The following is a 17,631-nucleotide window of genomic DNA, read 5'->3' as shown; positions in this document are numbered from 1 at the left end:
CACTAAGGATCATAACAGTACGGATGTTTTGCGGATGAGAATCACTATGTACATTATCTCTTCACTTCTATAAAGTCAAATATATTCAAAGCTGTCCAAGAGAATGACAGTCAGGCCATAGTGCCCCCTAACAGTGGCACCTGATGCCAGTAAGCAGGGAGAAAAAATGTCATTCTAAAGGCTCACACTGATGTATATTCTCTCATACAAAAGAATTGAGCTGATTATGCTATTGACACTTGGCTCAAAGTCTGTCAGAGTTTGACCTGACTGTCATGTTAGTGTGAGAATAGAATTACAGGTTCGGAGAAGACAGAGAATTTAATTTCTCCATCTTCTCTGTTGTCTTTGGCGGTGTACATCTGATTGCACTTCGATGACATCTAATCATGCTGTGATTGTTCGCTCTTTCCGAATCCTGAAAAGGAAAAAAAATCCCAGATCTGCACTGCCCCACAGTATAATATTGGGCCAACTACTATCCGATTAAACATGGGATAGCACTCAGCTGTGTTAAACGCCAGTGTGGGCAAGGGAGGCCTTAGGGTTTCCTAATGGTATATGTGATTCTAATGCCAATAACTGTTATGAATTCTCTCTGAGGTCAGCGAATACAATAAATGAAGAGTTAATGTTGGATGTCTCTTTGTCTCTGTTTTGTGTCTGATGAGGCGTGTGTTTAGCCTGACAACATGACTGCTCTTATTCTAGTGTAACCCAAAACACTGCAAGCTAGAACATCAGGTTTTACTCTTCAGGGACTTCCATACAGCTACAGTAAGCACGGATGATGAGGACAGAGCACTGATACATCTCATAAGGTACGATCAGTACACAAGTTTTGGGTTAGACATATATTCTTTTAATTAGATGTATATATAAGTGGTTCTGTTTTGGTTTGAGGTCTGTATTTGTTTTGTCGTCTGGACTGAAGTCTGATTTTTTTTATAGGACTTATCTGGAACCTATTTATAGATTTGTTCTGGGGTCAATGTTTATTCGGGAGTCTAGTCGAGGGTGTGATCTGAGTTTTGGTCTGATGTCTGAGTGTATTAAGGGATCTGTTTTTTTTTAGCTTTTTTGGGGTCTGGTCTAGGGTCTGAATTTATTGTAGTTTTCTGGTCTTGGGTTTTAATTTATTTAAGAATCTGGTGTATTTATGTAGGGCAAGGGTAAACAACCTTTTTTGGTCCAAGGACCACATTGTCCTACTAAACCAATCCAGGGGCCACACTAAAAGGTATATTACCTTCTGTCACATTTATGGCATATCAAAATTGTAAACAATAAATGTCTATTAGGTGCTAATTCTACTCATAGGACTATTAACTCCCCAACTCAGCCCTCTCATGGTACATTCAAAGTTTTTTTATGAGAATTAAAAAATAGATTGTGCTCCTAAATTCACATCAAAAGCCACGTGAAATACTCATTGATTGCGTCCCCATCTAATTAGAATGGGAAAAGTTCCTCTAGTGCTTAGAGGCTGCTCACATGTAGTTAGCCTGTCAGTTAATAATTTTTCTGTCCATATGATGGATAGCCGCACAGAATGACATCATGTGCACCGCTGATGTAGGTTATGACCTGTGGTCTTGAATTTATTAATGGTTTTGGTCAGAATCTAAATTTATGTTTAGTCTGTCTGGTTTTTTTTTTTTAGTATAGGAGTTTATTTTATTTTGGGGTCTGGTCTGAACTCCTGATTATTTTGGAAGCTAATTGGGGATCTATTTTGATGTCTGGTGTCTGAATTTAGGATGGAGTTGGTCTGAATTCACTTAAACAGTGTAGTGGTTTGGAGTCTGAATTTATTTAGGAGTCTTTCTTGGGGTCTAGTTTTATTTTTGGGTCATATTCTGGAGTCCAAATTTATTTAGCAGTTTGGTCTACGATCTAATTTTATTTAGGGCTAATTATACTTCTGATTTGTCTGGTTTCATTTAGCAGATTCGTCTGGTGTCTCTAATGATTTAGGAGTCTGGTTTCAGATCTGAATTGGAGGAGGGTCTAGCAAAATCTTCAGCCATTATAAGTCATCATTGCAGTGTGGGCTGGATGTAGAAGATAAGGTAAGACAATGCTAATCAGGGAAGACATCCCTTGTGAATCACTGAATGTATTTGATGGGCATTCTACTTGTAAAGCTTCCTTCACACATGTTTCCAGTACTTGTGGTGACAATTTCCACATGTACTGGAGACCCTTAGACACGCAGACCCATTCAAATATATGCGTCTGCGCATATGTCAGTGTGTTCACACGGACCGCGTGCAAAACACATAGACATGTCTGTTCTTTTCCGGCAGCACGTTCCGCAGAACATCCTGCACACGTACACATTGGTGACACACAGCTGACATCAGCGTATCAGCGGCTTGGAAAAAGCAATACAGTTTCCAGGCGCTGGGTGCTGACTACAACGCCTTGATTGGTCTCCCTGAGATCTGCGAGAACAGGCGATGCTGATGACAGTTGTAGTCAGCACCCGGCGCCTGGGAATCTCACTAATTACAACTGTTATCATCCTCGCCTGGTCTCCCTGCAATCAGTGAGACCAGGCATCGCTGATGATAGTTGTAGTCAATGCATTAAATAAGTAAATAAAAGAAACGATGTGGGGTCCGTGTGGAAAATCTGATATGTGTGCACCACCATTGAATACAATGGATGTGCGTGTGTCTGTGTCTGTATTTGAGGTACTTAAAAAACGGATCACATAAGGACATAAAAAATGGATGTGTGAAGGCCTTAGTAGTAGATTTTCTTGTGACTCATATATCCAGATTAAATCAGTAGACAAACCATACATAATATTAGCAATTCTGTGCTTGGGTATTATTTTTGTGCTTTTTCCAAACTACTCTACAAATGAAGTCTCATGTTTGTGTATTCCATAGGCAACCTCTGGCTTAGTCTTTTCTGGCTTTTTGTCAGGACATGTGACAAATTTTACACTAGAGAATCCTTTAAAATTCGCTTCACTGATGCAAAAACACTTTTTGTTGAGAATCTTGGACCTGATAAATTGATTTTACTGATCACCTTTCTGGGGATTTCTAATATGTCCTTTTTTGTGTGTCATTCAGATAACGGGCCTCTTGTATAAAAACTAATGCAGGCAAAAGATGGAAAAATAAGTAGTAGCAATAAATCAGCACTATTTTCACTTCATAGCATTTACTGGAGAATTATATAACCATTAACATGGGTCTACAGGGAGACTTAAATGAGTTTTCCCTTTATCAAACGTATTACCTATCTCCACCTATATCTTTGGATCCATAGGATTGGTAGTCATCTGATGAAGGCCAGAAGAATGTCCTTTTGGCCTCGCTAAGGCTCATAAACATGAGCGCACCTTGTTTTCTGCTCTATGGAATAGCACAGTCTGCTGGTTGTTTAAGAGACCAATAATAGGTTCCATTATTGATAATGATATGTTAATGAAGAACTAGATTCTTTGACATGCGCTCTTTCCATTGCGAACATACATTTCCTCCTGCGTGCCTTCTATGGTAGCTCTGCTGATCATTCAGTCTACACATTCTGTATCTGATGAAGATTGAAGTAACCGACCAAAACGTCATACACAGTCATACACAATTTCCAGCCCTTACAGCAACACATATCCTGAAAGGGCTGCCCAGGTCCTATTTCAGGATACTATTAGTACATTGCACAAACATTACTTGACAGATTCCCTTCTATGCATGCTCAGATGCCAGTTTTTCACAGATAATCTTTGTACCTCTGATGCTCTATGGGGCTGGTCCAATTGAGAGGTTCATGCAAAATCATAGAGACATTTCAAATATTGATCAGAGTGTTGGAACAAAATCGGCAATGAAAGTCTATGGGTCAGTGAAAACATCTGACAGTATTCGGATGCCATCAGTGTTGTCACTGATTTATAGATAGGAGAAGGTGGATAACCTTTCTTTTATTTTCTCATCAGTAAAAAAACCCCCCAAAACTCTGATAAAAATCTGATGACACTTGGTCTGTTGTTCTGTTAGATGTAGGATCCTATTCGTGCACCATAATCTGGGATGCTGTGGTCTACTATGGATGATATGTTAATGGCAGATAAGGACATGGACAGGCTCTTGAAAACCCTTTGTGGTTTTACATCTCAAAGAATATTTTCTTTTTCAATATAATTGCACCCCTTCCTGCTGTGAGATGGTCGCCTACCTTCTACTGCACTCTGTCCTGACCCGGCCTGCTCACACCTGTGGCATGACTGCTAATGGTCCTAAATCAGAGATCCATTGATTGATGTCTGTTCAATTTGGAACAATGTATGGCAAGGAAGCGACAGTAAATCAACTTCGGCAGAAATGAGTTGATTTATTTTGGGCAGAAAGACCATTGGTGGGATGATTAGGAAATTGCTGGCATTAGTCCTCTGTGCTGGATGAAGTCTGACAAGCTCTTTACAAGCCACTTAGCCACATGTGCTCGTGAAGAGATCTTGTAGAGTTTGTGCTCGTATGAAGTGATTGTGTGCTCCACTACCCAATTTCCCCCTTTACATTCAACATAAACCATTTTAATTAATATTGTGTCACCAAAAGGGATTGAAATGGCCAATTGAATTTTGCCAAGATAGAGTCTTTTGATGAAAACATATCTTTATTGATTGCAGAAGAAGAAAATCATTCTTAAAATGAAATCCCAAGAAAAATCATATCCCTGAGAGAAAATTTCTGAGTGGCAGGCTAAGATTAACATCATAAAATTGAATTTTTGCTGCAAAGCTTTGATGTAATCAGCAGCTGGGAGATGGCATTGCCCTTGCAGTGCTCTCTTTGATTGTGGTGAATTATTGTGTGGAATGAAATAAATGTTTCTTGTGTCATTCTTTCTTGAAACACAAAGCCAGGGGCTGCAAGACAGTTGTTTTTCTAAAACATGAAATTGGTTGTATTGCGTTTATCATTTGTGATGATTGCTCTTCTCTCTAAACTCTTGTAATGCTTGCAGTTGAATACAATTTACTTTTCACTATCTAATGGGCATGAAGAGAGAATACGCTACTGTGGAGTTATTGTAGTGGGCAATAAGGGTCATTTACATGATGGGGAAAGGGCAACTGGAGTTACTAAAAAAAAAACACCCAGCTAGAAAAAGTACACATAACACAGGGTTAAAATTGGAAGGGGATGGTTACTACGGACAAATTGTAGTTAGGGTTTTTTTTTGCAGAACCTGTAAAAGTATGTAAAAACAAAACACAAACATCAACATGTTAAAACATCATGTGTCAAAAATTTGCAGTGAGGTCACCACAGGTATGCTATCAGTCTGCTCCATGCCTCACTTCCCAGGTACTGTCACTTAGAAAAGTTAAAATTCAATATATCATAAATTGTAAAATTCCAATAATAAAAACAACAAATATATTTTGTCTAAGACATACTAGTTAAAGAGACCATCAAATATTCCCAATATTCATGATTAAGGGTGCGCAGTCACCTGAAACGCATTGATGGCGCGTGTTCTGTAATCCGTACTGCTCACTTTGTATATCCTGTCTTAAGCACTTGATGCAATAAAGCATATCCACAGTTCATTGAGCTGGACTCTTCGACTTTGTGACTAGTTCATGCCTTGACGCGGCATTCCCGAGCTACGAACAATTCCAAGGTGTCTCCTGTGGATTAAACTTTTTCTATCATAGGTCATCAACATCATTTTAGCGGCGGCACCCGCACAGATCAGCGGTCTTAAGCTCTGGTGGTGGCTGTATTTAAGTAGATTGAATGGAGTTGCAATGTGCAGCTTTATTCAATGTGATGGGGATGCTGTAAGAACATATTAAAGCTGATACTTAGGATGGGTCACCCAATATCTTGTGACAACCCCTTTAATAAAAAGCAAACTAACATTTTTTAAACCAATAATATAATTGCATAGCAAATTGCTAATTGTACACTTCCTCCAGACAAATTGTGTGAACCTTCCCTAACACAAGCAATAACAAATGGGAGGGCAGAGGGGAGGTATAGCTTTGTATAAGGCTAGGGTCACACCAACATATTTCCTCTCATCTGAGAGAATAGGGTTGATTATGCTAATCACACTCTGATCACCATGGGATTTTCTCAGCTGAGGAGAAGATGAAAAAAAAAATGTCTCCATCTTTTCCATTGTGCCAGTCTGTGGAAATCACACTGCACTTAGATGTTATTTGAGTGCAATCCAATTTTCCCCACGCACTCATTGACTTGCATGGCGTAGTGCACTCCGATATCGAATGGAAATGAAGCATGCTGTGTAAAAATTGGACGTGTGCACTGCCCCATAAAATAACATTGGTCCAAGTGCGATCCGATGTTTTGTCGGATTGCACTCAGACCGAAAATGTGATTGTCTGCACAATCCCTAACAATGTATTTGCAAAGATTTGTCAAATTGCAGATTATTTTGTTTAAAAGTGGACATACACTGTAAATGTTATATGAATGAAATTGTCTTAATGACATTTATGAAATTTGCTGATACTGCTGTAGAAAGTTTTTTTTACAGACTATATATGTATATATATTAATTCAAGAATGCTTTTTGGGTTAATCTTCTGCTGGTTTATTAAAACACGGCATAAACCAGCGCAAGATGTGACAAAATAAACATGGTCTTTCTGGCATAACAGCAAAGCAAAAGACAACTTATAGCACAGTCCATATGCCTGCGGGATTAGCGCACTCAAGAAACAGTAAGGCTATGTGCACATGTTTAGGAACGTCAGCAGAATTTTCCTGAACAAAGCTGAACATTTTCTGCAGGAAATCCGCTCTTGTTTTTATCGCATTTTTATCACGTTTTTTTGTGCTTTTTTTTTTGCGGATTTTTTCGCATTTTTTTTTTCAGAGCTTCCCAATGCAATAATATTGCAGCAAACACGTGAAAAATCCGCAAAATTAATGAACATGCTGCGTTTTTTACCGTGATGCGTTTTTTTCACTGACAAAAATTGCAGAATGCCGTAAATGGCCGAAAAAGCGCGAAAAAAACGCGAAAAATCCTGAACGTGTGCACATAGCCTTAATCACGGCAGGGAAAAAAACTCAGTAGCTGGACATTTAACTTCCCTAACCACACTCTTGAGGTGGAGATATGATGAATAGGCATCCCACCCATCTCTTACACCTGTTCCCAAAAATCCCAACTCTTGTCATGGCCGATATATGGGGAGAGAAGCTTCTGGGTTTCACATCACAAAAGACAGCAATTTTAGCGACACATATCTCCCCTCAGATACATCGCGAGTGATGCTGTGACACTTTCAAATCAATTCTCACTGAGAATAATGAAATAAAAACATAAATGTATTTTACATGTTTTTCTGGAACAAAAAATTCATGGTCAACTACTTTATTATGTTCATCCAAATAGTTTACATCCAACGTATTGCATTCTAACAACATGTACTCAAAAGGACATTTTTTTACTATGCCGTGCTCATTTAGCTGCCATAAATCAGAATAGAGGTTTTTAAAATTCAGGCGTATGCATCCAGTGGACTGCACTGTACATATGTGTATCTAACCTATAAAACATTCACAAAAATTAAATTTTTTCTGTTATTGTTGGTTTAACCTTGCACTCACAATGTACTGGAAAGAAGAGCCAAAGTGCATTTATATATAGTTTAACCACAGATTGTATGAGTTGTGTAAAAGAGTACATTAAATACAGTGTAGTAACAGGGTTTCATAATTTTATTTAACATTATCTGTCTTTATCATTAGCTATTAAAATTGATTAGGACATTTCATGGTGTCATGGCTTGAGTCAGCTGCTCGATCCGGTGACCTCTGGCTATGGGTTGGTTTCCTTCTCTGTTGGACCACAGCCTGTTTCGTCTCTGCCCAACTGCGATAATGTCTTTCTTTTGATTTGCTGTTTTTCTTATCTGTAGAGGTTTTTCTCTTCCTCCTTTGGTTTGTCCTATCACATCTTTGGACGGGCTTTTTATACTCTCCTGGCACATGCAGTCTTTGCTGGCTATATTCCAAGGTAGATGGGTGTTTGGAGTCCCAGTTCCCCAGTGAAGTGTTATCTTGCTGATGTGTTGTCTATTGCTTCTCCTGTGGTTTGTTTGCATGTTCCCCTTCCCAGCACTTTTCCCATTTTCTTACATTTAGGGTCTTGGGGTTTCCATGTATACCGAGGGTCTTTTTGGGTTCCTTTTTTTCTTCCGTCTTTCATGTGTGACTGTGTGAACCCGTTCTTAGCCCTGTGTCTCACAATCTGTCTGTGTGGACTATGTTCTGTTGTTGTTGTTTTGGGGTACATTCTGTGTATAATTGAGTGTGCAGTTAAGTACTATAGGGGTCAGCCGACATTGAGTGAGGGGTGCCGTAGCCTAATTTTAGGGTGCCAATCTCTGCGGTCAGATAGAGACCAATCAGATTCAAATTAAGGATTTGTTTAGTCTGTATAGTTACTTGTGGTGTGCAGGTAGAACATCTCGCCTGGTTTGTTCATCCCCGTGTGAATGTTACGGTCCAGTCATAACACTTTGTAAGCTGTAAAATTACCGGTAAATGGTGTTTGTGACTGGTATGTAATGTAAGCTGCTTGACCACTAGATGTCAGCATTACAATAGTTTATCATTTATCCTGTACTTTCAAAAAGAGAGATGACAATGTGAAAAAAAGAACATTGTATATTTGTAAGGTGACTGCCGATCACAATGAGGATGAGAGATATGTATCATGTATCACAGAGGTGCACATTCTCTGTGTACTAAGAGGAGTAAATCAGCCATGCTAGGTCAAGCTCTAATGCTAAGCGGCTGGAGAGTTAGTGCAGGTAGGCCACTCACCATATCTCCACCCAGGGCGTGGTTCACAAAATAAAAGAGAATCTGTTCATCTGATACATGGCATTTGTGTTATGAAGTAAGAATACCTCCTGTGTGATGTCTCCAGACTGATCCAGTATGCTGGATGTTATCCAGCCTGGGTGTCCTGGACTGTCTCTAAAGTGACTTTGTTGGAACTGTTTACTTTGTTTTACCTGCACCGAAAGGATCTTTATTTTCCTTTACTTGTGATATGGTCTATGAAGGATCAATAAGCAAGTCTGGATGTTTAACTGGAAATTGTTCTTATGTTACCTTATCATGCACCCAAATGAGCAGCATAGCCACTATAAAGTGTCGGACTGGGGTGACAAGGGCCCACCAGTAACATTGACTTTGGGGGGTCCAATTTTCACCTGCATGCAAATATTATACTACCTTCGTTCACAAATTTACCTATATCTCTATATAATAATAATAATAATAATAATAATAATAATAATAATAAACTGGGTAGCGTGGTTAATGAATGATGAGATGCTGTTTTTTCTGTACAGAGTGAATCAAGTGAATTATGCCAAGTACTGCCTATACAGTGAGGTTGGGGGCCCAGATCTACACAGGGGCACACCGGGGGATTCCCCTGTTACCCTGTGGGCCAGTCCAAGCATGCCACTATATATACTGTATATACTGTACTATATGCAGTGAAGAGCAAAAGAGTAGCCATCTTTTGAACTTTTGACTTTCAGGCTCCATATCTCATTATCCACTTCTGCTTTGAAATTGAGACTGCTATCATTTTATAGACAAATATCTTGGATATTTCATACTTAAACTTGACCTGCAACTATTTAGCATATGATTAGTTGTGCAGATTCTTGTCATGTCACTGCATTGTTATTGTTATGATCCTAGTGGTGGAAAATTATTTTTCTCCCTGAATACTACAAAGCACAACCTGTTCTTCCTTTACCTAATGGCTCAGTGTATTATTAGGTTGATTCCCAAGTGAAAGGTCATTGGTTCGAATCAAAGAGCAGTCATGAAGAAAATTTCCCAAGAAAAGAGAACCAGCATCATCCAGCTCATTGATAGCGGTCTCTTTTGTCCAAGAAAATTGTCAAACTGCATCATGTGAGTGGCATGACAGTGAGAGAATACGAAATGAAGTTTGTCCATCCATTCAGAAGCCAAAAGGTGAACATCCAGGCAAAATATAGGGGTAAACAAGTCTGCTCATCCCAAAGTCTATCGGTTTTGGCCTGACAAACACGGCAATGGTGATCGATGGTGGTCTCAATACTGAGCTATATGTGAGTATCCTACAAGATGAGTTACTTCATACACTAAAGCACTATGTGTATGAAAAGGATGACAAAGTGTTCCAACAGGACAACAACACGAAGCATACGTCTGGACTGGCAAAAAAATGGTTCAATGACAATAAAGTAGAGGTGCTAAAATGGCCCTCACAGACCCCAGACCTCAAGCCAATCAAACACTTGTGGGTAGAATTTAAGAAAAGACTGTATACATACTCAAGTGAGTTGACCAGCATGCACCAACTTTGAGAACGGGTAGAAGGGACCTGAGATCAAATTTTGGAAGACACATGTTTGAATCTGACTGAGAGCATGCCCAGAAGGATTTAGGCAGTGTTAAAAGCCAAAGGTGGATTTACAAAATGCTAACAAAATAATAAAAAATAATTTTAGAACTTTAGGAGGAAAACAGTAGCATGACAAGAACCTGCATAACTATTCATATACTAAATAGTTGCAGATCATATTTAAGTATGAGATATCCAAGATAATTGTCTATACAATGATAGCAGTCTATAGTTCAAATCAGAAGTGGATAAAGAGATATGGAGCCTGAAAATCAAAAGTTCAAAACATTGTTACCCCTTTGCTGTTGACTGTAATATGTATATAATATACTGTATATATAAATCATATAGAGAATATTATAAATCTAATAATTATATATACATCTTTTTTATATTATCTTAACAATGTGATGTTGTGATATGTGTGATATTCTTGTAAAATTCTTAGACTCTTTTGTAACAGGGTTGGTTCCACAGGATTGGAGAATGGCTGATGTGGAACCGATTAGAAATGATCGAACTGTTCAGAAAACATTCGCAATCTCAAAGTCGGCACAAACTTTGCACATTCGGATTCATGCTCAGATTCCTGAGCATTTTACTCAAAATCGGCTAAGTTCCACCAAAGTTTCGTAAAATGATCAAGTTTACTAAGGCTGTGTGCACATGGCAGCTCTGATCAGCGGTAACGTTACCACCAGTAAGATCGTTGGCATCAGCCAGAGCGCTGAGGGGTCATGTTGTCAGATGTCAGTGTGACCCCGTAGCTGTGACCATGACCCACGTTAGAAAGTGTATCGCGGGTCACAAGCATCGGCTGATGAGAGACTACTACTCCCATCAGCCTACACCTTCTGTCTCTGATAACAGCGGGAACAGGAGGCAGCTAATGGGCGCAGTAATCAGCCGGCACCTATGCTTAAAGTAAAGAAAAAAAATTAAGTAAAGAAATACATATTGAAATAAAAACACTGTACATACTTACCTTACATTTAATCTCTGAAGTTCTTTGTCTTCTGTAAAAAATAAAAAAAAACATTATATACTCTCTTTAACGCCTAATCCCCGATGCCCGTGCCACCTGGAAAAGAGAAATAATAATACAACTTTATATCTATCACATATCCGCTGTAATCCATACTCTCCCACGATGATTTAGATTACTTGTAGAGCAGTCATGTCACATGATGTGACTGCTCTACCCAGCTGCCGGCCACACAATGACAGGAGAGTGTAATCACTCCTGCAGTGTGTGGTACTGAGCTGTGGTGAGAAAGTTCACCAGAGTTCAGCAGCTGATGAGCCCTGGTGATCTCACGCACCTTTGCTGCCTGAGACTTTCCAGTAGCTCTCAACTGAGCAGATTAACCGCTCCACTGCTAAAATAAACTTCCACCATTTAATGTAAGTGCTTATAATTAGTGCATAAGTAGGAGAAATCAATAGTTGTGGTCTTCTGGCTCCTCTCTGTCACGATAAACCCGTGACAGTACCCCCTTCTACGAGGGACCTCTGGAACCTCAGAACCCAGTTTATCTGGGTGTGCCACTTGAAAAGACCCGATCAGCCTGGCCGCATGGACATCAGATGCTGGTACCCATATCCTCTCTTCAGGACCGTATCCCTTCCAGTGTACCAGATACTGCAGTCACCGACAAACTAAGCGAGAATCAACAAATCTTAGCTATCTGAAATGCCAAATTTCCATCCACAATGACCAGAGATGGCAGTAGCAGTGATGGTGCAGAGGACGCAAGGTGTTTTTTGAGTAGAGATCGATGAGTCACATTATGGATCCTAAAAGTGGGCGGCAAAGTAATGCTGAATGCTACAAGATTGACGATGGTGACAATCTTATAAGGACCAATGAACCTGGGACCCAGTTTCCAGGAGAGAACCTACAACTTAATGTTCCTTGAAGACAACCACACCAAGTCACCAACACACAGGTCCAGACCCACCAAACGTATCCGAACAGCTGTACTTTTATATTTGGTCCCAATCATCCTCAAATTACCAAGAACCCCCTGCCACACATATGTAATTGATGTTGAAAACCATTTTTCTTCGAGTATTCCAGAAGAATGATTCCTATTAAATGAGCTGAACTGAGGATGAAACCCATATGCCCCAAAAACGGGAACTTAGCAATAGATGCATGACTATGATTATTTACGGTCAATTTAGATAGAGGTAAGTAAAAAACATAATCCTCCTGATTCTCAGACACAAAACACCTAAGATAAGTCTCAAGATTCTGGCTCAGCCATTCAGTTTGCCAATTGGACTGCGGGTGAAACGCTGAAGAGAATGACATATGGATCTCAAAATGAGTGCAAAAAATCCTCCAAAATTTGGAAATAAATCCCACAGTCAGAAACCATATCGGTTTAGGGATCCCATGTAGTTTTACAATCTCTCTGATTCAAATTTGCCCCATGTCTTGACGTTAGGTAAAGTATGTAGCACAATCAAATATTACATTTTACTGAATCTGTCCACCATCACAAAAATTACACAGGTAAATCAGTGATAAAATGAGTCTATGGTCTACTGGGAATCGCCAATGGTTGGAGAGACCCAGACGTATGAGTATGAGAGGTTTTAAAATGCTCACAGACACTGCAGGCAGCTGCTTAGTCTCGGACATGCTGATGTACCCCTGACCATTAAAAACACAGAGTAAGAAGATATGTTATGGCTTTATTACTGCGCTGTCCTGACAAGACCGAATCATCATGTTCACTGAGAACTCTAAAAAGGAGATTCACAGGTACAAACAGTTTCCCTAATTGACAGGCAGGAGGGGCGTCCCCCTGAGTCTCAACAACCTCTTTCTCAAGATCGGAGCATATAGATGTAATAGCCACCCTTTTTGTAGTATAGGAATCAGTTCACAATTATCAAAAATGGTGAATACAGCGCTTGAAAAAGCAAATATTCATTATTTTAAAATTTTAAAAAATGTATTGAATGCATGTTAAAAAAAATTCTAGTGTGCAGATGGCCAAAACTAAAATTAGTTAGGCGTATGTAGCATAGATGATCCTACGCATTTCTGCATAAAACCTTACTCATGGTAATCATATCCCCCATCCTGGCCCCCGTGTGTCTCATTCCTGGCTCCAGCCATATATTCTCCCATCCTGGCCCCATATATTCTACCATCCTGCCCTCATGAGTATCCATTCTGCCCCATTTGATGTCCTATCCTGACCCATCTGTCCCATGATCCTGCCCCATCTGTCCTGTGATCCTGCCCCATCTGTCCCATGATCCTGCCCCATCTTCCCTGTGATCATGCCCCATCTACCCCATTTGTCTCCATTGTATCCATCCTGCCCACGATCTTGCACCATGTGTCTCCATCCTGCCCATGTCTCCATCCTGCCCCATGATCCTGTACCATGTGTCTCCATCCTGCACTTTATCTCCATCCTGTCCCCTGATCCTGTCCCATTTGTCTCCATCCTGCCCCATGATCCTGCCCCATCGGTCTCCATCCTGCACCATGATACTGTCCCACCTGTCTTCATCCTGCCCCGTGTCAACATCCTGCCCCCTGTGTCTCCATCCTGCCCCCGTGTCTCCATTCTGCTGTCGAAACATATTGTGGCTTGCAGCTTGCTGCTTTCAATAAGAATAAAAAAACCTTTCTCCTTACCTGACCGCACCATCTGTCTCCATCCTGCCCCATCTGTCTCAATCCTGCCCCTTGTCTTCCATCCTGCCCTGTGTCTCCCTCCTGCCCCCGTGACTCCCATCCTGCCCCTGTGTCGCTTTCAATAAAAATAAAAAAGCCTTTCTCCTTAACTGGCCTTGCTCCAGCACCAAAGTTCCACCCCAAGCAGTTCAAGCACGCACAATGATGTCATACGCCAGCGATGTGCACACTGACATCAGCTGGCAGCCTTCGATTGGCTGGCGGCTTTTAACTATTGCCGTGCGGGCCTGCACGGCAATAGAATTTAACTGAGCTTGTGTCTCGGACGCAGGTTGTTACTGCACTGGCAGAAGCCTGCCACTGGGGCCTGATGAGCAGAAGAGATGGGGCCGATGTGGGCCTCCTCTGCTCATCAGGCCTCATACGCCAGTCAGGGCAGTAATGCCCTGATGGCAGCCCTGCACAGACTAATCTAAGGTCTTTTGACACAAACTTGACAGCTTATACAAGTGCTTCTTACAAATACCCTTCAAAAGTTAATTTATTTCAGTTATTCAATACAAAAAGTGAAACTCAGATATTATATAGAGTAATTACATACAGATTGATCTATTTCAAGTGTTTATTTCTGTTAATTTTGTTGATTATGGCTTACAGCCAATGAAAACCTAAAAGTCATTATCTCAATAAATTAGAATAACAAAAATCACCTGCAAAGGTTTCCTAAGCATTTAAAATGGTCACTTAGTCTGTTTCAGTAGGCTCCACAATCATGGGGAACACTGTTGATGTGACAGATGTCCAGAAGGCAGTCATTAACACACTCCACAAGAAGGGTAAGAAGCTGGCTGTTCACAGAGTGCTGTATCTAAGCATATTAATAGAAAGTTGAGTGGAAGGAAAAAGTGTGGTAGAAAAAGGTGCACAAGCAACCAGGATAACTGCACCCTTAAAAGGATTGTTAAGAAAAGGCTGCTCAAAAATTTTGGGGAGATTCACAAGGAGTGGACTGCTGTTCGAGTCATTGCTTCAAGAGCCACCAAACACAGATGTAACCAGGACATGGGCTACAAGTGTCGCATTCCTTGTGTCAAGCCACTCATCATGACCAATAGACAACGCCAGAAGCGTCTTACCTGGGCCAAGGCGAAAAAAAACTGGACTGTTGCTCAGTGGGTCCAAGGTGTTGTTTTCAGATGAAAGTAACATTTGCATTTCATTTGGAAATCAAGGTCCCAGTGTCTAGAGGAAGAGTGGAGAGGCCACAATCCAAGCTGCTAGAGGTCTAGTATGAAGTTTCCACAATCAGTGATGGTTTGGGGAGCCATGTCATCTGCTGGTGTAGGTCCACTGTGTTTTATCAAGACCAAAGTCAGCGCAGCTGTCTGCCAGGAAATTTTAGAGTACTTCATGCTTCCTTCTGCTGACAAGCTTTTTGGAGATTGAAATTTCATTCTCCAGCAGGACTTGGCACCTGTCCACACTGCCAAAAGTACCAATACCTGGTTTAAAAACAACAGTATCACTGTGCTTGATTGGCCAGCAAACTCGCCTGCTCACTGACCTTAATCCTATAGAGAATCTATGGGGTATTGTCAAGAGGAAGATGAGAGACACCAGACCCAACAATGCAGATGAGCTGAAGGCTGTTATCAAAGCAACCTGGGCTTCCATAACACCTCAGCAGTGCCACAGGCTGATCGCCTTCATGCCACGCTGCATTGATGCAATAATTGATGCAAATGGAGCACCAACCAAGTATTGAGTGCATTTACTGAACATACATTTCAGTAGGCCAACATATCAGATTTTAAAATCATTTTTCAAGCTGGTGCTATAAAGTATTCCAATTTACTGAGATAATGACCTTTGGGTTTTCATTGGCTGTAAGCCATAATTATCAACAGAATAGTACGTCAGCTGACAGATCCCCTGCTTTGAGGTGGGCTCCGGTGGTGAGCCCACCTCAATGCCACGACGTGTCAGCTGTTTTGTACAGCTGACATGTGAGCGCAATGAGCGCGAGTGGAATTGCGATCCGCCCGCACCCATTAACTAGTTAAATGCCGACGTCAAGCGCTGACAGCGGCATTTAACTAGCGCTCCTGGCCATGCGGCCGGAAATGCTCGCACTGCTGACCCCCGTCACATGATCGGGGGTCAGCGGTGCATTGCTATAACAACCAGATGTCTCCTCGAGACCTCTATGGTTGTTGATGGCCAATTCCTTTGAGCGCCACCCTGTGGTCGGCGTTCAAAGCAACCCTGCATTTCTGCTACATAGAGGTAATCTGTACTTCACCTCTATGTAGCAGAGGCGATCGTGTAGTGCAAGCTTCTAACCTTCTATGGAGGCTATTGAAGCATGCCAAAATTAAAAAAAAAAGTGTTTAAAAATATAAAAAAAAATAAAAAAATATAAAAGTTCAAATCACCCCCCTTTCGCCCCAATCAAAATAAAACAATAAAAAAAAATCAAACCTACACATATTTGGTATTGCCGCGTTCAGAATCGCCCGATCTATCAATAAAAACAAATGATTAACCTGATCGCTAAATGGCGTAGCAAGAAAAAAAATCAAAACGCCAAAATTACGTTTTTTTTGTCGCCGTGACATTGCATTAAAATGTAATAACGGGCGATCAAAAAAATGTATCTACACCAAAATGGTATCATTAATAATGCCAGCTTGGCACGCAAAAAATAAGCCCTCACCTGACCCCAGATCACGAAAATTGGAGAAACTACGGGTATCGGAAAATCACGCAATTTTTATTTATTTATTTTTTTTAGCAAAGTTTGGAATTTTTTTTCACCACTTAGATAAAAAATAACCTGGACATGTTAGGTGTCTATGAACTCGTAATGACCTGGAAAATCATAGTGGCAGGTTAGTTTTAGCATTTGGTGAACCTAGAAAAAAAGTCAAACAAAAAACAAGTGTGAGATTGCACTTTTTTTGCAATTTCATCACACTTGGAATTTTTTTCCCGTTTTCTGTTACATGGCATGGTAATACCAATGGTATCGTTCAAAAGTACATCTCGTCCTGCAAAAAATAAGCCCTCACATGGCCATATTGACGGAAAAATAAAAAAGTTATGGCTCTGGGAAGAAGGGGAGCGAAAACCGAAAACGAAAAAAAGGAAAAAGCTCCGGGGGTGAAGGAGTTAACAGAAATAAACACTTGAAATATATCTCTCTGTAATGGCACTATATAATATGAGTTTCAATTTTTGTATTGAAGAACTGAAATAAATTAACTTTTTCATATTCCAATTTTGTGAGAAGCACCTGTATATGACGTATATGAGGCTGTTGTGTTCTTGTTAGGAGTCCCATGGCAAGTCAGTGCATAGCAATCCATACTTGGACTGTGAACCACAGATATGTAAATCCAGCCTAAATTTGAGACATGCCTAGTACGGAGTACAGCCCTTATTTTTTATCATGTGACTATAGATTTGTTTTTTTATTTAGAAAACACAGCAGAAAAATTGTGGAATCCTTCATCAATAAGGAGTCAGAACTCATAGGA

The 17,631-nt window shown here is 40.4% G+C and overlaps 1 protein-coding gene across 2 annotated transcripts in view; it reads left to right on the top strand.

Annotated features, from left to right (window-relative positions):
* Nucleotides 1–756: 756 nt before the first annotated feature.
* WDR72 (WD repeat domain 72) overlaps nucleotides 757–17,631 on the top strand; it is a 563,678-nt gene continuing 546,803 nt past the window's right edge. Inside the window, exons 1-2 of one of the 2 annotated variants that reach the window (XM_077263771.1) lie at nucleotides 757–821; nucleotides 1,948–2,072. The gene's annotated coding sequence lies outside the window, so the exon portion shown is untranslated. The remainder of the gene's footprint in view (nucleotides 822–1,947; nucleotides 2,073–17,631) is intronic. The other variant, XM_077263769.1, reaches the window with a different exon arrangement.

Source organism: Ranitomeya variabilis, chromosome 5 (assembly GCF_051348905.1).
Source record: "Ranitomeya variabilis isolate aRanVar5 chromosome 5, aRanVar5.hap1, whole genome shotgun sequence".
NCBI classification, from domain to species: Eukaryota; Metazoa; Chordata; class Amphibia; order Anura; family Dendrobatidae; genus Ranitomeya; species Ranitomeya variabilis.
The sequence above is the reverse complement of the archived record's forward strand: the minus strand, read 5'-3'. Positions and strand labels throughout refer to the sequence as shown.